Source organism: Triticum dicoccoides, chromosome 3A (genome assembly GCF_002162155.2).
Source record: "Triticum dicoccoides isolate Atlit2015 ecotype Zavitan chromosome 3A, WEW_v2.0, whole genome shotgun sequence".
NCBI classification, from domain to species: Eukaryota; Viridiplantae; Streptophyta; class Magnoliopsida; order Poales; family Poaceae; genus Triticum; species Triticum dicoccoides.
In genome coordinates this window covers 712340780-712358771 of record NC_041384.1, presented here as the reverse complement: position 1 = coordinate 712358771, position 17992 = coordinate 712340780, and positions in this window count along the sequence as shown.

Genomic DNA, 17992 nt, shown 5'->3' with positions numbered 1-17992 from the left:
CGGGCGTCGACGGTGGCATGGGCAGGTGCGGGCGTCGGCGATGGCGTGGGCGGGTGCGGGCGTCGGCGGCGTGGGCGGGTGCGGGCATCAGCGGTGGCGTGGGTGGGTGCGGGCATCAGCGTCGTGGGCGGGTGCGGGCATCGGCGGTGGCGAGAGAAAGGGGATTCGAGCGAGAGTGAGAGAGAGGAAAGAGATAGGATCTAGCGGATGGTGCTGTAAGCAACTTAGCTATAGCGCGTGTTGGCAAAACGCGCTATAGCTAAGCTAGCTATAGCGTTAGCTATAGTGCTGCCCAAGCCAAAACGCGCTACTGCTATTTTTTTTCCTTTTCTTATTTTTCTTAGCTATAGCGCTGCCCCGGCCAAAACACGCTACTGCTATTTTTTTCTTAGCTATAGCGTGTGTTTCTTCCTTTTAATTTTATTTATATTTCTCTTTTTATATTTATTATTCTTTTTATTTTTTTTTCATATTCCACAAACTTCCTTCCTTTTTCTTTTTTATTTTTCTTTCATTTCAGTTTCCACAACTTATTAGTTCTTTTTTCTTTTTTTTCATTTCATTTTGCAAAACTTCCTTTATTTTTCTTTTTCTTCTTCTTTTTCTTTTTCTTTCATTTGCACTTTTCTTTTTCTTATCTTTCTTTTGCACTTTCCTTCCTTTAATTTGGTCTGTCGTTAGAGCAATACCACTGTTACCCTCCGGATAAAAAATAGTATAATATATATTACATGATTTGACCGCTAACACCGGTATGCAAAAAAGACACACACAAACTTTGGGGATTAGTTTGTCAGCTTGGGCGACGACGACGCTTTAGACTGATCTTCTTCCCTCTTTTGTTCATTGTCGAATAATTGAGCCCAAGTTCGTGACTTTTCCTTCTCCAGGGATTACGATATTTCTTAGGTAATGTAGTCTTCATTCTTCTTTTGACATATGTTTCGTCGTCATCAGCATCATCTTCCCTCATCGGATCACCATACTGGTCATAGTCTTCCTCGTTGGCAACTTCATCCATTTCGGCGATGCTCCTTTTGCTTCTCCTCACGACAACACGGCTGGGATTGATCGGATTAGTTATGAAGAAACATTGTGTCACGTGTCTACCATGTACCCATGGCTCATTTTTGACAATGGCGTTGACAGTACCGCTATCATCAGAGTCAGGTATACAAAATGGTAGTGAAATGTCGGTTTTCTCAGTGTAAATTTTTAGCCCATCTGACATGGAACATCATCGCGCCATGCAATCCAGAGTAGTTAAGGTCCCATATCTCTTCGACGCTTCCGTAATATATTTCAATTACATTCCCGGTCATGGATTCCATTGTCACCCCTGAGTTTTGGTCATCACTGTTTATATCTTTCTCCTCCGTGTAGAACGTGTATCCGTTGATATCGTATGCTTGATAAGTCGCAAGGTTGGTCGAGGGGCCATGTGCTAAGGTGTATATGAGTTTTCCGTTCGGACAACCCTCTTCGGGGGATTAGCAAGAACTCGCTCTTTGAACTAACGCACGAAAGTGGAGTTGTGCTCTCTAATAACTTGAGCGTCCGTCCTGTGCACCCCACGGTCACGGTATTTCTTTGCGATGGTCTCTTTGTGCAGTGTCCCAAAATCTTCTAGCACATCTAGGTGTTGTAGCACTACTAAGTTTTCCCTCTCAATGTCGTTTTGTCGGTCTGAGCGTAACACATTCAAATCCCTATGACCGTTGGTGTGACCTTAGCCTTCGAGCCTTCCACAGTGCTTGTTGACGGGCAAACCAACAACACGGTCTTTGGTCAGATAACTCTCACAGAAAGAGATGCACTCTTTGGTCAGATATCCCTGGGCTATGCTTCCATCTGGACAGGACATGTTACGAATGAATCCTTTGATGACCCCATTCATCCTCTCGAACGGCATCATGCTACGCAGGAATGTCGGCCCTAGGTCGATGATGTCATCCACGATGTGGACACATAGATGCACCATGACATCTAAGAAGCGGGCGGGAAGTACATCTCTAGCTCATTCAGTATGACAACGATATCTTCCTTTAGCCTATGGAGTTGCTTCACACTGATCGACTTTCGAGAGATAGCATAAAAAAAGTGGCATAGGTCAGTAAGCGTCTCACGCACATGTGTGTCCATAATCCCTCTAAGTGCAACCGGGAGTAACTGCGTCATCATCACATGACAGTCGTGAGACTTCATCCCACTGAACCTTTTTTCTTAGTGTCCAGATATCTGCTTATCTTACCACAGTATCCGGAACCAACTTTGATTCCGGCAAGGCACTTGAACAATTGATCGACCTCCTTCGGATCTAAGGTGAAGCAAGAGCGGGGGAAATATTTTTCTTCCTTCTTGTTTACTTTTTTGCACCTATCTTCCGTCTCCGTCTCCGTCTCCGTCTCCGTCTCCATCTCCGTCTCCGTCTCCTCTGATGACCTTTTACCGGGCATTTGGAGATCTTTCCTGATTTTCAAGAATTCCAAGTCTTTTCTTGCCTTCGGCTCATCCTTGGTCCTCTCCGGCATGTTCATCAATGTTCCAAGCAAACTCTCAAGGATATTATTTGTGGTATGCATTTGATCAAGGCTATGAGGTGTGTCGAGTATGGGCCAGTATTCCAAGTCCCAGAAAACAGATCTCATCTTCCATACCTTCAGCAGGGGCTCCAGCGCCTTTTTCTTCGTCTTTCCCGGCGAGGGGCACTCTTTCCAGTTCTTCAATAACTCATATATTTCTGCACCGCTACGCTTACGTGAAGGACCTCGATGCTCAGCCTTACCATTGAATAGATCTCCACGCTTTCTCCATGGGTCATCCTTCTCGAGCCATCTTCGATGCTCCATGTACACGATTTTCAAAGACCCTCCATCTTTCGATAGCTGCAGAGAAGTTGTATCATCTATGCACCTCGTGCATCCGCAATATCCGTGGCACACCTGGCCGGAGAGATAGCCGTAACCGAGATAGTCCTCCACCGTCGTGATCAGCACGGCTCTCATGTAGAAATACTCTCCTTTGCTTGCATTCCATGTCTTGGCCGGCGTTGTCCATAAGGTCTGTAACTCCTCTTTCAATAACCCGAGATATAGATTTATATCATTTCCCGGTTGTCTCGGCCCTTGAATAAGCATAGCCATGTGTATGTATTTTTCCTTCATGCACAACCAGGGAGAGGTTGTACATCCATACAAACACGGGTCATGTGCTATGATTGGTGTTCTGGTTGCCAAATGGATTTATGCCATCACTACTTGCGCCAAGCACGACGTTCCTTGGATCATTTGTGAAAAAATCAAATTCAGCATTTAATGATCTCCACTGGCTAGCATCTACGAGGTGTCTCAGCTTCGGCTCATCTCCGTCATCTGGCTTCACCCTCTCCGCGTGCCAGCGCATAAGCTTTGCTTCCTTAGGATCTACAAAATACCGCTGTAGACGCGGAGTGATCGGAAAGTACCATACAGCTTTCTATGGAGCTTTCTTTCCGGCCTTTTTATATCGGAAGCATTGCACTTTGGACAGATGGTTTTTTCAGCATGCTCGTTCCAATATATGATGCAATCATTGATGCATGTGTGATATCTAATATGTGGCAGATCAAGAGGGCACACGATTTTCTTTGCCTCCTCGACACTAGTAGGACACAGGCTTCCCGCGGGAAGAACCTTCTTTAGGTACTTCAGAAGCTCATCCAGGCTTGTATTTGTCCATTTGTTTTTTGCCTTCATCTTTAGAAGTTCTAGTGTGAAACTCAAGCGGGTCACCTCGGAATTATTGCAACCATCATACAAAGGAGTCATCTCGAGTCTACCTCCAGTTGCGCCAGTTTGACCTCCTCTCTAGAAGTAGCTCTCTCTCTAGTCGTCTTCTTGCGAAGCAGGTCTCGAACATGCGGGTCCCGCATGGCTGAACTTAGTAGCGACGAAGATGGTGGCGTGTCCGCGTCTTCTCCGCCTTGAACTGCCTCTTCACCATCGACATTTCCGAGGCCGTCTTCCTCTTCGGGCACATAATCGGTCATCTCTTTGTCTAGTGGCCCCATGTCGTTATTTCCTGCCCCGTCGACGTCCTTATCATCATCATCATCATCATCATCACTTATCCACCGAGTATGGCCATGCATGAGCAGGTGCGCCTTTAATTTACCACCCTCAAAGGGGTCGACCCTGACTCTTCCTTTGCATTTTCAACACGAACATAAAACATCCTTCAGTATTTTTTCATACATGTCATCCACAGCAGATTGCCAGTATCTTTCCACCTTCCTTCCATTGACCTTCATGATCACCTGCGCGCGAAGCAAATATTTTAAACACGTATATATGCATGCATGGATCAAATTTATACAAAAATTCGGCATGACCTTCCCTAAATATAGGACATATTGAGTTTGCATGCCCGAAATTCGCCGAAACGGAATTGAATCGACATTTCGGCAAAACATAGGCAACTCATGTCACTCACATGCCACACACAATTCGGTATATTCATATCGCACATAGTTTCAGTCCTAATCGCAAACACACATATCTCCATTCTTGCACAACTCTTTTTTTGCTCACCAATTTGTCGAGAGGAATATCGAGCACCTTTTTATAATTAGCTAGTAGCTCTAGATAGAGCTATGAGAGGGAGGAGGGAGGGCATTAATGGAGGGGTGGTGGAGGGGCAAAGAAGAGAAGGGGAGAAGGGGCAAAAGAAAGGAAGAGAAAGGAGGGAGGGCATTAATGGAGGGGGAGAAGAGGGGCAAAGAAGAGGGGGAAGCATTGAAGGACAAGCAAGTGCAAGAGGGAGGGGGGAAAGAAACGGGGGAGGAAGAAGAGGGGGGGAGGTGGCAGATATTTTGGCTGGGGACCATAGTAGTAGCGCTGGGCACCAAAGCGCACTACTGCTATTTGTGCCAGCCAACTTATATACCGGTACATAAAACTAGCTATAGCGCTTGCCCAAAAAACACGCTACTGCTAAAAGATTACACATAGAAGAAGTAGCAGTAGCGCTTATTGGTGGCACCACGCTACTGCTATTTTCTTAACAGTAGCGCTTGTTAGGGTACCAACGCTGCTACTATTTTTTGGCCGGGGGGTCTGGTGTGGCGAACTTACCAGTAGTGTGCCTTCTAGAAACCAATGCTGCTGCTAAGTTCTACCAGTAGCGCGTTTTGTAACACACACTACTGCTAATTATCAGTAGCATGGGCTCCAAAAAGCAAGCTACTGGTAAACTTCTATGTATAAGCCTTTTCCTAGTAGTGATTATAGCACATGGATTTAAGAGGTCTGCCTATGATAGTTGTGTTTACATTAAATTTGTTGATGGATCAACTATATACTTGCTGTTATATGTTGATGATATGTTGATTGCTGCCAAGGGCAAGAAAGCGATCACTACTTTAAAGGCACAGTTAAGTGGTGAGTTTGAGATGAAGGATCTTGCTGCTGCTAAGAAAATTCTAGGTATGGAGATTACAAGGGACAGAAATTCTGGCCTATTATTTCTTAGTCAGCAGAGTTATATTAAGAAAGTACTTCATCATTTTAGCATGCGTGATGCTAAGTCAGTAAGAACTCCCATTGCTCCTCATTTCAAATTATCCTCTTTTAATTGTCCTAGTAATGATGAAGAGTTCGAGTATATGTCAAGAGTTCCATATTCCAGTGTTTTTGGTTCTTTCATGTATGACATGGTGTGTTCTAGGCCTGATTTCTCATTTGCAATGAGTTTGGTCAGTCGATACATGGCTAACCCTGGTCAAGAACATTGGAAGGCTGTTCAGTGGATTTTCAGGTACCTTCGTGGAACTTCCCATGCTTGTTTGAAATTCGGAAGGACTGTTGAGGGACTATCCTGGCTATGTGGATTCAGATTTCTCTTCCAGCGATTTGGAAAAGAGGAGGTCCCTTACAAGTTATGTGTTCATTGTTGGTGGTTGTGCCGTGAGTTGGAGGGCAACATTGCAGCCAGTAGTTGCCCAGTCTACCACTGAAGCATAATACATGGCTATTGCAGAAGCATGTAAAGAATCAGTTTGGCTAAAAGGTTTGTATGCTGAGCTTTGTGGAGATAATTCTTGCATTAATTTCTTTTGTGACAGTCAGAGTGCCATTTACCTCACTAAGGATCAGATGTTCCATGAGAGAACAAAGCACATTGATCTCAAATATCATTATGTTCATGTCGCCTCTACGAGCGAGTCTAGGGTTCCAGGTCTGGGTTTTCCTTCGCTCGGCACAGGACGGGCAAGGAGGATGACGTATGCCGGTGGCATGGCAGGACGAGGGCCGCCGCCCGTCAAGCGAGGGCCACCTCCCGCCGCTGGCACCTTTGCTCCTGGCGGGGCTGGTCGGGGAACTTTGCCGGCCAATGGGGCTACCGCCACGGGCGTGGCCGGTCGTGCTGCTCCGCCGATCGCTGGCGCTGGTGCTGCTGGCCGCGGTGCCCTGCCTGTGGGTGGTGTTGGCCGCGGTGCCCCGCCTAGTGGTGGGGTTGGCGGTGTTGGACGGGGCGGCTTGCCCCCTCCAAGGCCGGCGGCGACGAGGGTGCAACCCCGAGTAGGGACCGGCCGGGGCGTTCCATCCTCTGCGCGGCAGGGGGCGATGCATCTGGTTCTCTAGTGCCGACGCATGTGCCCAGACCAAGCATGCGCTAGCCGGATGAAGTGGCGCAGCTACCAGCAGCTAAGGCACCGGCCCTAGGAAGGGGTCGCGGCGTGCAAGGGCATGGTGGATATAGTGGTTACAACAAAGATGGACAGAATTTCAACCGATATGGGCAGTGGGGAGACGACAGATATGATGCATATGGTGAGGGACTACACCATGGAGCTTCGTCCGGTGGCGGCCGTGGATATAACCGGCATAATGATGAGGACACCGGACATTTTCAAGGTCCGCCCAGTAATTTTGTTGAGGGTGTTGCTGGACCCAGAGATTGCTTCTGAGGTGGATATCGTCGCTGTGGGAGAGAGAGACGCCCACCACCGCCTCGACACCACCCACCGCCACCACCACCTGCTACAGATATGGCTTCAGGGGAGGAGCTCGAGAACGTAGCGGATGAGGTGGGAGACCCATCCATGCTACTCGCGGCGGTAGTTGACACGGTTAGGGATTTGGCAGCAGTGCAGGTTCCGGTGACATCTGGAGGGATTAAATCTAGGGATGGCGCGTCTGACAAAGGGTCGGAGAAAGCGGAGGGAGAAAAACTCTCTAGGTGCGCGATTAAGAAGAAAAAGTTGCCTTGCTATAGATGTGGTGAACTGGGTCATTTCGTGGCAGAGTGTATGAATGAGCTTTGTGACTATTGCCTCCGCTCCCAGCATGTGACCGGGGACTTCCCTCTGCTTTCCGATCCTAAGCCTTGTATTAACACTTTCGGGGTCTGCTGTAAGGAGTTGATGTTCTTTGAGACACCGGAGGTGGACCCTCTACGGCAGATGGTTGAGAGTTCCTTCCCGGCAGTAATCAGAGTTACTAATGGACAGTTGACCGAGGCTCAGATCATGAGACAGCTACGTGACTAAGTGCCAGGTAGTTATCAGTGGCATCTGGAACAGTTAGATGGTCAGACTTATAAGGTAGATTTTCCCACTAAAGAGTATCAGATGCATTTTCTTAAGTGTGGTTTATGCAGAGTCACAAGCACCAACATTTTTATCGCTTTCGACGAGTGGAAGCAGGCGGAACCTGAGGGTACACCTTTGGAGAAGATGTGGGTTCGTTTCTATGGCGTGCCACCTAAATTCATAAAGCATTTTCTGATTGCTTGGAGTTTGGGTGCTATGATTGCTAAGACAAAAATGGTTGACATGCCATTCACTCGTGCACAAGGCGCTGCGAGGTTGTTGGTCAGTGTTGTGAGTGTTGAGTATATACTAGATGTGGTCAGATGGACACATGCTGGAGTCACTTATGTCTTAGAGCTTGAGATCGAGGATACTGTAGTTTCCCAGGATGGGGATGGGACACAGGACATGGATACAATTGAGGGAGGCATAGTGCGCCCGGGAATCAGGTTAAGGGGCCGATGATACACTGCCGGAGTCGGACAAGAGGCCTACTTCACAGCCAGATAAGGTAGATAGTTGTACCAAAGAGGCACCCCCGTCCACTACTCTGATGAACACGCTTCACTTCGGTTCATTTGCACCGGGGTCCGCTCCTAGTCGGTTATGGAGCACCAGGGTTGAGGCAGACAACCCAGTGGAGCTTGAGCTGCCACCAGTGCTGAGTCTGGCCGGCGAGGTGACGACTGCGGAGTCTACACCCGGTGCGAGGGTGGACCTTGATTGGTTGGCCGTGGGTATGGGGGGCCATGGGCAGGAGGCCCATAGCACCCAAGTACCTGCGCCCGGCTTCTTTTCGGTGGGAGGGGCGCCTGGACAGGAGGTCTCTAGCGTTCTTCCCACTTTGGCATCTCCAGTCGAGCTGGGGGTGAGGTGCGGGAAGGAGTCCCATGCTATAACCCCTCCACAGGACCACACCATCCAGATTGGCGAGCTGGGGGTGAGATGTGGGAAGGAGTCCCGTGTCGTAACCCCTCCGCAGGATTGCGCCATGCAGGTTGGCCGGGAGACGACGGTTTATGCGGGGGAGAGGGGGGACGGGACCAGAGAGCAAGCGTCTCCATGGTCCCACTCACCCTTGACCTATGCAGCTGAGGTCCGCTCCACTATGCCCTATCCTCCTTCACCGATGATAAGGGAGCACTACTAGGGAAAAGCCTATACACAGAATCTTACCAGCAGCGCGCTTTAAAATCAGGCGCTGCTGCTAAGTAGCAGTAGCGCGAGTTTTTAAACCTCGCTACTACTAAGTTGATAAAAAGTAGCGCTGGTTTTTAACCCTCGGTACTACTAAGCGGTCTCTACCGTGCCCCCCGGGACATGCCATAGTAGTAGCGCGGGTTTTTAGCCCTCGCTACTACTAAGTTGATAGCAGTAGCGCTGGTTTTTACCCCTCGCTACTACTAAGCGGTCTCTACCGTGCCCCTGGGCCATGCCATAGTAGTAGCGAGGGTTATAAACCCGCGCTACTACTAAGTTTTTACCCCTCGCTACTACTAAGAGGTCTCAACCGTGCCCCTTCGGGACATGCCATAGTAGTAGCGAGGGGTAAAATCCCTCGCTACTACTAAAGGTCCCATTTTGAAACTCTACCCTCCCGGTGGATCGCCTTTTCGGTTTTGTAAAAAGCAAAAGAAAATGATAAAAACTTCAAAAATTAAAATCCTTCGATATGTAGTTATATTACAACATCTACTAGTTAGGAAAATTTAAAAACTTAAATTTGGACATGTTTTAGAACAATAGTTATGCTCAAATTTTTAGAATCCTCAAATTCTGAAAGGAAAAAAAGTTATGCTCAAATTTCAGTTTTTTTTTAATTTTGGTCAAATCTGGTCAAACTACTTATTCAAGACATATTAGTGTTACTAAATAATTATTCAAGAATATTAGTGTTACTAAATAATTATTTCAGTTTTTTGGAATTTTGGTCAAATCTGGTCAAACTATGGTCAAACTTTGGTCAAAATGTGGTCAAACTCCTTATTCAAGAAATATTAGTGTTACTAAATAATTATTGTGGTTTAGAACAATAGTTTTAAACTCAAACAGCGAAATGTGTAACTTCATGCTCAAGCTAAACTCCCGACGGTTAATAGGATTGACATCTTACTATTATCAGGAAAACAACAAGTGCAGACTTGGAATCGAGGGAGAATAGAACCCGGAAGTTAAGCGTGCTCAGGCTGGAGTAGTAAGAGGATGGGTGACCGTCCGGGACGTTAGATGATTTGGAATGATGAGGGGTGATAAGAGATTAAATTGAGTAGTGATGAGGGTGGTTAGAGATTAGAGGTTAAAATAATTCAGAAATTTGAAAATTCGGGCAAAAAATTCGGAAAAAAAATTCCGCGGGTTTTTACCCATGCTACTACTAATGGACATAGTAGTAGCGCGGGTGCGCCCGCGCTAATGCTATACGTTAGTTGTAGCGCCTTATTAGTAGCGCCGGCCCCCGCGCTGCTAATAGGCCCAAAACCCGCGCTGCTGCTAGGCTTTTGCCTAGTAGTGGAGGGGCGTGGGAGTCTTGACCATACCCCTCGAGAGAGGACGACGAAGGAGCTCATTGCTTTTGGCAGGATAGCGGATCCGGTGTCAGCTGGCAGGCGTGTCAGCAACCGGATCCAGGGACAGCCGGATGCGGATGACCTGCAGCTAGCGCGTGGCAAGAGGGCCGCCATGCTTCGTCATGCTGAGACTACTGCAGGTTCGTCTTTTGATAAAAGTTGTTCAATTTTACACTTCTCTGAGAATGACATAGTTGATAAGGCAAACGACTTAGGAATTTCTTTGGGATCAAATGAAACCGAGGTCGCCAAATCCGTTAATGATCTTTTAGACTTGGAAGCAAAGAGAGCTTCTGAGATCATTCGTAATCTTGCCTCTATCCAACCTATGAATGACAATGACATGAATAATTTAGGAATTACTGATCTCGCAAATATATGTAATAATCTGTTGCCTAGTGTCGAGGCTGAGGATGAGGAGGATTTGGAGAACACAGATACGGTAGAGCCTCTCTTGATGGAGGATGCAGTTTCTGTCATAGATAATACTATCGTCCCGCAGAGTGTTGAGGAGAAGCCCAAACGGCCCTGGAAGTGGAAAATTTATCCTACTTCAGCAGTACGCAGAAGTGCTAGAGTTATGCTTAAGAAAAAATTTCATGCTGACTTATGAAAGGACTTTTTTGGAATAGCAGAGGTCTAGCGGACTTGGCTAAACAAAGATTCTTAGCAGAGACAACGCTAGAGCATCACTTAGACTTTCTTGCACTTTTAGAAACTGGACGAGATAATTTCACATCCCAATTCCTTCAAACCCTCTCCAGTGGTATCGATTTTTACTGTCACGTTTTACCTCCTAGAGGAAGATCCGGCGGGATTTTTCTAGGAGTACGGTGTGAGATGTTAGAGGTGCTTAATGTGGTTCAGGGAGACTTTTCTGTTAAATTCACGGTAAGATCAAAATTGAATGGGTTCTGATGGTCGCTAGTTGCTGTATATGGGGCAGCACTACCTGAATTTAAACCTGATTTTCTGGCCGATCTAGTGCGGATTTGTGGAGATGAAAATCTGCCAATACTAGTCGAGGGGGATTTTAATATCGTTAGGAGGCGAGAATAAAAGAATAATGACAATTTCGATGGACGTTGGTCTATGATGTTTAACATGATTATCGAGAGCCTCAATTTGAGAGAAATTGAGCTCACTGATAGACAATTTACATGGGCCAACTCGTTACATGTTCCGACATATGAAAAGCTGGATAGGGTACTTGCTAGTGTGGAGTGGGAACAAAAATATCCGTTGGTGTCGGTTCATGCGATGCAGAGAGCGATCTCGGATCAAACACCACTCCTTTTAGATTCGGGCGAGGCTACCCATGTGGCAAATAAAAATATCTTCTCCTTCGAGCAAAGCTGGTTTGAGCGAGAAGGATTTATGGAGATGATTGCACGCGAATGGGATAAGCCGGTTACGGGAAGGACACATGTCGAGAGATGGCAGAATAAAATTAGACACCGCCGACAATTTCTGAGAGATTGGGCCAGAAATGAGAGTGGGATTTATAAGCGGGAAAAAGAGCGTCTTACTCAACTCATTGAGGCACTAGATGTAAAGGCTGAAACCACTCTCCTTTCTGTTAATGAGCATCGAACCAAGTCCGAGGCTGAGCAAGTCCTACATGCTCTCCTGAGAGAGGAGGAGCTCAAGTGGGCGTTGCGTGCAAAAACGCTTAAGGTTGTCCAAGGGGACGACAACACACAGTTCTTCCATATGGTTGCAAATGGTAAACATAGGAAGAAGAAGATCATACAGCTTGAGCAGGACGAGGGGACAATAGTGGGGCACGAAAATCTAAAAGCGTATATTTCCACCTATTATAGAAACCTTTCTGGACCCTCAAATACATCCACGGTGTCTGTTGATGAGTCTGTGATTGATGATATACCTCAATTACAGGCAGCAGAGAACGATGTTCTCTCTGCACCGTTTACTGAAAAAGAGGTTCATCTGGCCATAACTCAAATGAAGCCGAATAAAGCACTGGGACCAGATGGGTTTCCAGCTAAATTCTATAAGAAATGTTGGCATATCATTAAAGATGATCTTATGCCTATGTTTCACGATTTTTTCGATGGCCATTTGGAGTTGTTTCACCTCAACTTTGGTACGATAGTGTTGTTACCTAAGAAAAATGAGGCGGTTCGGATCGAACAATTCCGACCCATTTGCCTACTAAATGTGAGTTTTAAAATTTTCACAAAGGTAGGAACCAATAGATTGACACAAATTGCTCAGTCAGTGGTTCAACCTAGTCAGACAGCTTTCATGTCAGGATGACACATACTAGAAGGAGTGGTCGTCTTACATGAAACACTCCATGAGGTTCACTCGAAGAAACTAGACGGGGTTATTTTCAAAGTGGATTTCGAGAAGGCTTATGAGAAAGTAAAATGGCCTTTTCTTCAGCAGGCAATAAGCATGAAGTTTTTAGTGAAACCTGGAGGAACCAAGTGGATACTCAAGTCCAGAAAGGTAGTGTCGGAATTAATGTGAACGATAACATCGGTCACTACTTCCAGACGCATAAGGAGTTGAGACAAGGGGATTCCATGTCACCTCTTCTGTTCAGTATTGTGGCTGATATGTTGGCCGTCATTATTGGCAGGGTCAAGCAGCATGGCCATGTAGAGGGTCTAGTTGCTCATCTAGTTGATGGAGGGGTGTCCATTCTACAATATGATGATGACACTATTCTATTCATGGAACATGACGTGGCTAAGGCACGTAACATGAAACTTATCTTGTGTCTATTTGAACAATTGTCTGGCTTAAAAATTAATTTTCATAAGAGCGAGGTGTTCTGTTTTGGGAAGGCCAAAGACGAGGAACATACCTACAGACAATTGTTTGGATGCGAATTAGGTGCTTTACCATTCAGTTACTTGGGTATTCCGATTCATCACCGTAAGCTATCCAATAAATAATAGAAATGTATTGAAGAACAAATTGAAAAAAAAACTCAGCTGCTGGAAGGGCAAGCTGATGTCATATGGAGGTTGGCTAGTTCTGATTAACTCAATACTGACTAGCATGCCAATGTTTCTACTTTCTTTCTTCGAAATTCCGAAAGGGGTCCGAAAGCGACTTGATTTCTTTAGATCTCGTTTCTTTTGGCAGACTGATGAGGCCAAGAGGAAATACCGTCTCACGCGATGGGATATCCTTTGTCGACCTAAAGACCGAGGGGGTCTCGGTATTGAGAACTTGGAAATTAAGAATAAATTCCTTATGAGCAAATGGTTGTACAGGTTAGAGACAGAGCCGGAGGGCATGTGGTCTCAAATCCTGCGCAATAAGTATTTGCACTCGAAAACGCTAGCCCAGGCTACTATCAGACCGACTGATTCGCCGTTCTGGAAGGGACTTATGAGAATGAAGGACGTGTTTTTTCGTAGGGTCAAATTCTTGGTTGGCAACGGGATGTCAACAAGATTTTGGGAGGATACGTGGTTAGGAGAGACACCTCTGGCTTTACAATATCCTACCCTTTATAACATTGTGCAATGTAAGGAGGATTGAGAAGGTACCGTTCTTCAAACTATTCCCTTGAACATTCAGTTCAGACGTACGTTAGTTGGTGAAAGATGGACAGCCTGGATGCACTTGGTTCGGAGATTGATTGAAGTTCGACTCTCCGACCTGCCGGACTCAACACAATGGAAGTTAACTAAAAATGAGATATTTATGGTGAAATCTTTTTATACGGATCTGATTAATTCTGGCCCCCTCTCAATGTCACTACATATATGGAAGGTTAAGCTTCCTTTGCGGATTAAATTTTTTATGTGGTTTGTCCACAAGCAAGTAATACTCACAGAGGACAACTTACTTAAGAGGCGATGGGTAGGCATTTCGCGGTGTTGTTTTTGTGCTCAGGATGAAACAATAAAATATTTATTTCTTGAATGCCCACTTGCCAAGTTACTTTGGAGAACGATTCATATAGCTTTTAATATCAATCCTTCAGTAGATATTGCGTCTTTGTTTGGGACGTGGCTAGCTGGGGTTGAACAGATCACGACAGCTCGTATTCGGATTGGAATATGTGCGCTTTTATGGGCTATATTGAACTGTAAAAATGATATGATTTTTAACAGACAATACAACTTAACTTTTTTGCAGGTTATCTTTAGAGCTACAGCTTGGATCCGTACGTGGTCCTTACTCACTCATATGGATTCCAGAGAGACTTTGGTTACTGGGTGCAACCAATGGGAGATGGTGGCTCGGGTTATATTCAACCGGTTCGGATGGCGCTCGCATAACAGGATAGGAGTCTAGAGAGCTTATCCTTATTATTACCGTATCGGCTGTCTTTGTCCACTTGTAATTTTCCGTTTTATTTACTTTGTTTTGCTCCGTTTGCGAGCTGCAAGACCTTTATGACGATACTTTCTGGATTTTTAATAAGAGGGCCGCATGCATCATCATGATGCAGAGGCCGGGGGTATGCCTCCATTTCAAAAAAAAAAAGGCCTGAAGGGGAAAAACATTGAAGTACTCATCAATGAAAAGACAAAAATACAAGAGAAACTAGTATTGTTTTAAATCCTCTTTGCCTTGATATTCTCTAACTGAAGTTTTGGACACTTGTAAAATAAGTGAGAATGTCTACACACTGAATACTAGGGTAAAAAAAGAGCTATTTTGCTTAAAAAGTAGAGCCATAGGTATAGAAAATACATTATCAAAACAGAAACTGAGAATGGCTCAATAAAGAAGAGGTACTAGAGGACTGTACTACTGCTGGATGTGACAAAACTAAGGTTAAAATGGAAAAGAAAATAGTAATCCATACTGAACTTCGCAGAGAAAAGGATAAAAACACATGAATAATGGAAAATTTGCTCTGATTCTTGAAACCATGCAAATGCACAAAACGGACTGTGGTACGTAAAAAACAGAATATAAAACTGCAATTCATGGTGGCTGAAGATTGCAGAAAACCAATCATGGACTATGCCATCTTCAGTTACTTTCACTGGAGAACAAGCACACACGCTGTGTCTTGCACAAAACTTAAAAAAAAAATTTACCAAACTGTATCTGAAATTCTGAATACTAAGAACTGAAAAAGGGACATAGGAAGTTACTGAAATTTTTGAAAAGGATGGGGCTTTCCTCGTGAATCTAACGCCGTTTGCTTCGGGAGAGATGACCTGCTGATCTTGTCTGCGACAGAAGCTTCACTGCAATGCTGTTCGCTGCGGGGAAGATGACCTGCTGACCTCGCCGGTTGTCATCTGATGCAAGGCGATGAAGGTACGTGGCCGGTGCAGCAGGCGATAGCATGAGCGGGGAGGACGACGAGCGGTGGATGGTTATTGCGCGAGAGACGACGGGCCAATTTTCCGTTGGGTCGTGCACGTGGTCCAGCTGGTACAATGGACGGCTGCGCAGCGCCTCATCCAACGGCTCGCAAGGCGGTTAAAGATTGGCTCTCGTGAGCCGGATGATTCCAGCTAGTCAGGGGCTGCCAGAAAAGAAACCCTAGCGATCCAATAGAAGGAGAGCATAAATTTCCCCGAAAAAAAAAGGAGAACATAGATGATTTCCATTGTTGGGGTTGAATTAGTACTGAACTCGATTCAGATTCGGTGCTACGCTGCGGTGTCGATTTATCGGTTCGTCTCCGACTCGCAAACCTCCTCTCGATCCAGTACTTAATGCTTACTAATATCTGTGATCCCGATGATGGGTGCGGTGTGGACAGGTGATAGACGAGGCGACCATGGAAACTCTTGCTGAGGAGATTTTGCGGGAGATCCTGCTGAGTCTGCTGACAAGAGACGCCGCTCGCTGCTGCTGTGTCTCGAGGCTCTGGTGCGGCGTGGTCACAGACCCCACCTTCCGAGCCCTTCATGCTAGGGCCCGGCATGTCGTCGCCGGCGCCGGCGCGGAGGCCCTGCTCGTTTCCGAGATCCGCGACCCTGGTAAAAGCCTCGAGGTGAGAGTATACAACATCAATACGCCTAAGCCCATGTGCCGCGTCCTCGGCCTGGCCGGCGGATACAAACCAGCCAATGCCTGCAAAGGATTCCTCCTTCTCGCGTCCGGTGTCAAAAATTGGCCTGTGCTCGTGTCCAACCCCGTCACCGGTGAAAAGCTGGAGGTCCCACCGCCACCGAAGATCAATTTCATCGACGACTACTGGCACAGGTATGGCATGGGGTTCAGCCCGGCCGCCCACAAGTACAAGCTGTTCGGGTTTTCCTTCCCGTTTGTGTCCGAGGAGGACAACAACCACCTAGACGTGTACACCTTAGGCGATGGCCGTGGGTGGCGCCGGCACCCGATCCTGTTCCCCTATGCCGCGGTCTACGGCCTCCACTCGCCGCCGCCAGTGTCCATGGACGGCAAGCTGTACCACCGCCACCGGTCGCCCAACAGGATACTAGTGATTGACGTTGCGAGCGAGGCACACTGCACATACCGCCTCCCCTATCAGCATATGATGAGTCAGCCCATGGCGGTGCATGCCTTGGAGATGCACGGACGGCTTTGGTCGCCGTGCGTGACCAAAGAGAACTCGATTTCTGGATCATGCCGTCATTGGGTCCACACCTTCATGACCAGGACGATGATAGACTGCCTCATTGGGAACTACGGTACAACTTTTACATCGACGACATGGACATTCATGAGATAAACAAACGCAACCAGCCAAGTACCGCCTGGTTTAACGAGGGCGACCATCTCTATAAGTACGACACCAACAAAAACAAGAATAAGAAGGGACTAGGGACTTGTGCATGGGACCACCAAATACGGCTGTCGGCTACTCCATCACCGGAAGATGACCAGCGGTGGAAAGTATACAGTGGTTACCGTCCCACCCTACTCTCGCCTCATCTTGCCTTTCGGTTGGAGTCCGAGTCCTCCATTCAACACCAAAACTCACGACAACACTATGAGCACGCCTTGTTACATGTTGTGCGATGCCAAAAACCATCGAAGAAACACCACTTTACGTGCATACCCAATGGCACCGATGGCACAGAAGACCATCGTGTTGTCAAAACTCAAAAGGGTTAGTGGGCCAACACAGTAATCAACCAACCGGTGCACAAAAATTGTGTAGCGCCTAAATTGTGGGCTTTGATTTTTATGGGAGTAGTATGCTCCCTTTTTTCCCTTTTTATCCGGATATTATATTTATATGTATTTTTTATAGATAAACATGTTTCATCTTTGATAAAGTTATATAATATGAACATCCACAATACCAAATAAATATCATTAGAACGATCATGAAATATAATTCAAGAAATTTAACTTCTGAACCACATGAAAAATAGGAATAGATTGGAATGACTTGATACAAGTCGGATGGAGATGACACGGTCGCATTTTTTACCCGTGAATAGAAACTTAAAGATCCCCTTAATTATGAAGCGTAAATATCAAATGTTACAGAAAAATTGAGCATATCTCCTTGGCCTGTCAACTATGTTTTTCTCCCACCCCGCAAAAAAAAACTATGTTTGTCCCCCTAAGCATTCCTGCCAATGGAAATCACGAGTTCAGGACTGTAGAAGGTGAGTGCCTGCTAGTTTCATGGTTGTCGTAATTAAAATGACTTGCAGCTCCAAAATCAGCTGCAAGTGGTCTATATTGTTTGTGATGCTGGACATAGGGTTTTGTTTGCTTTAGTGTAATGTGTAGGACTCCTCCACTCCACCAGAATCAGCTCCATTTCACCAAATCCACTTGGGAGAGGTTCCTTCCAAGAGTTGCAGCGCCACCGTAAAGCACTTTATCATGATTGGTTTCCAACTAGCTCCATCTTCGAGAATGGAAAATTTTGGTGGGAAAGGTCTATTGGGGGCTGCATGACGTGGGAAAATAAAAC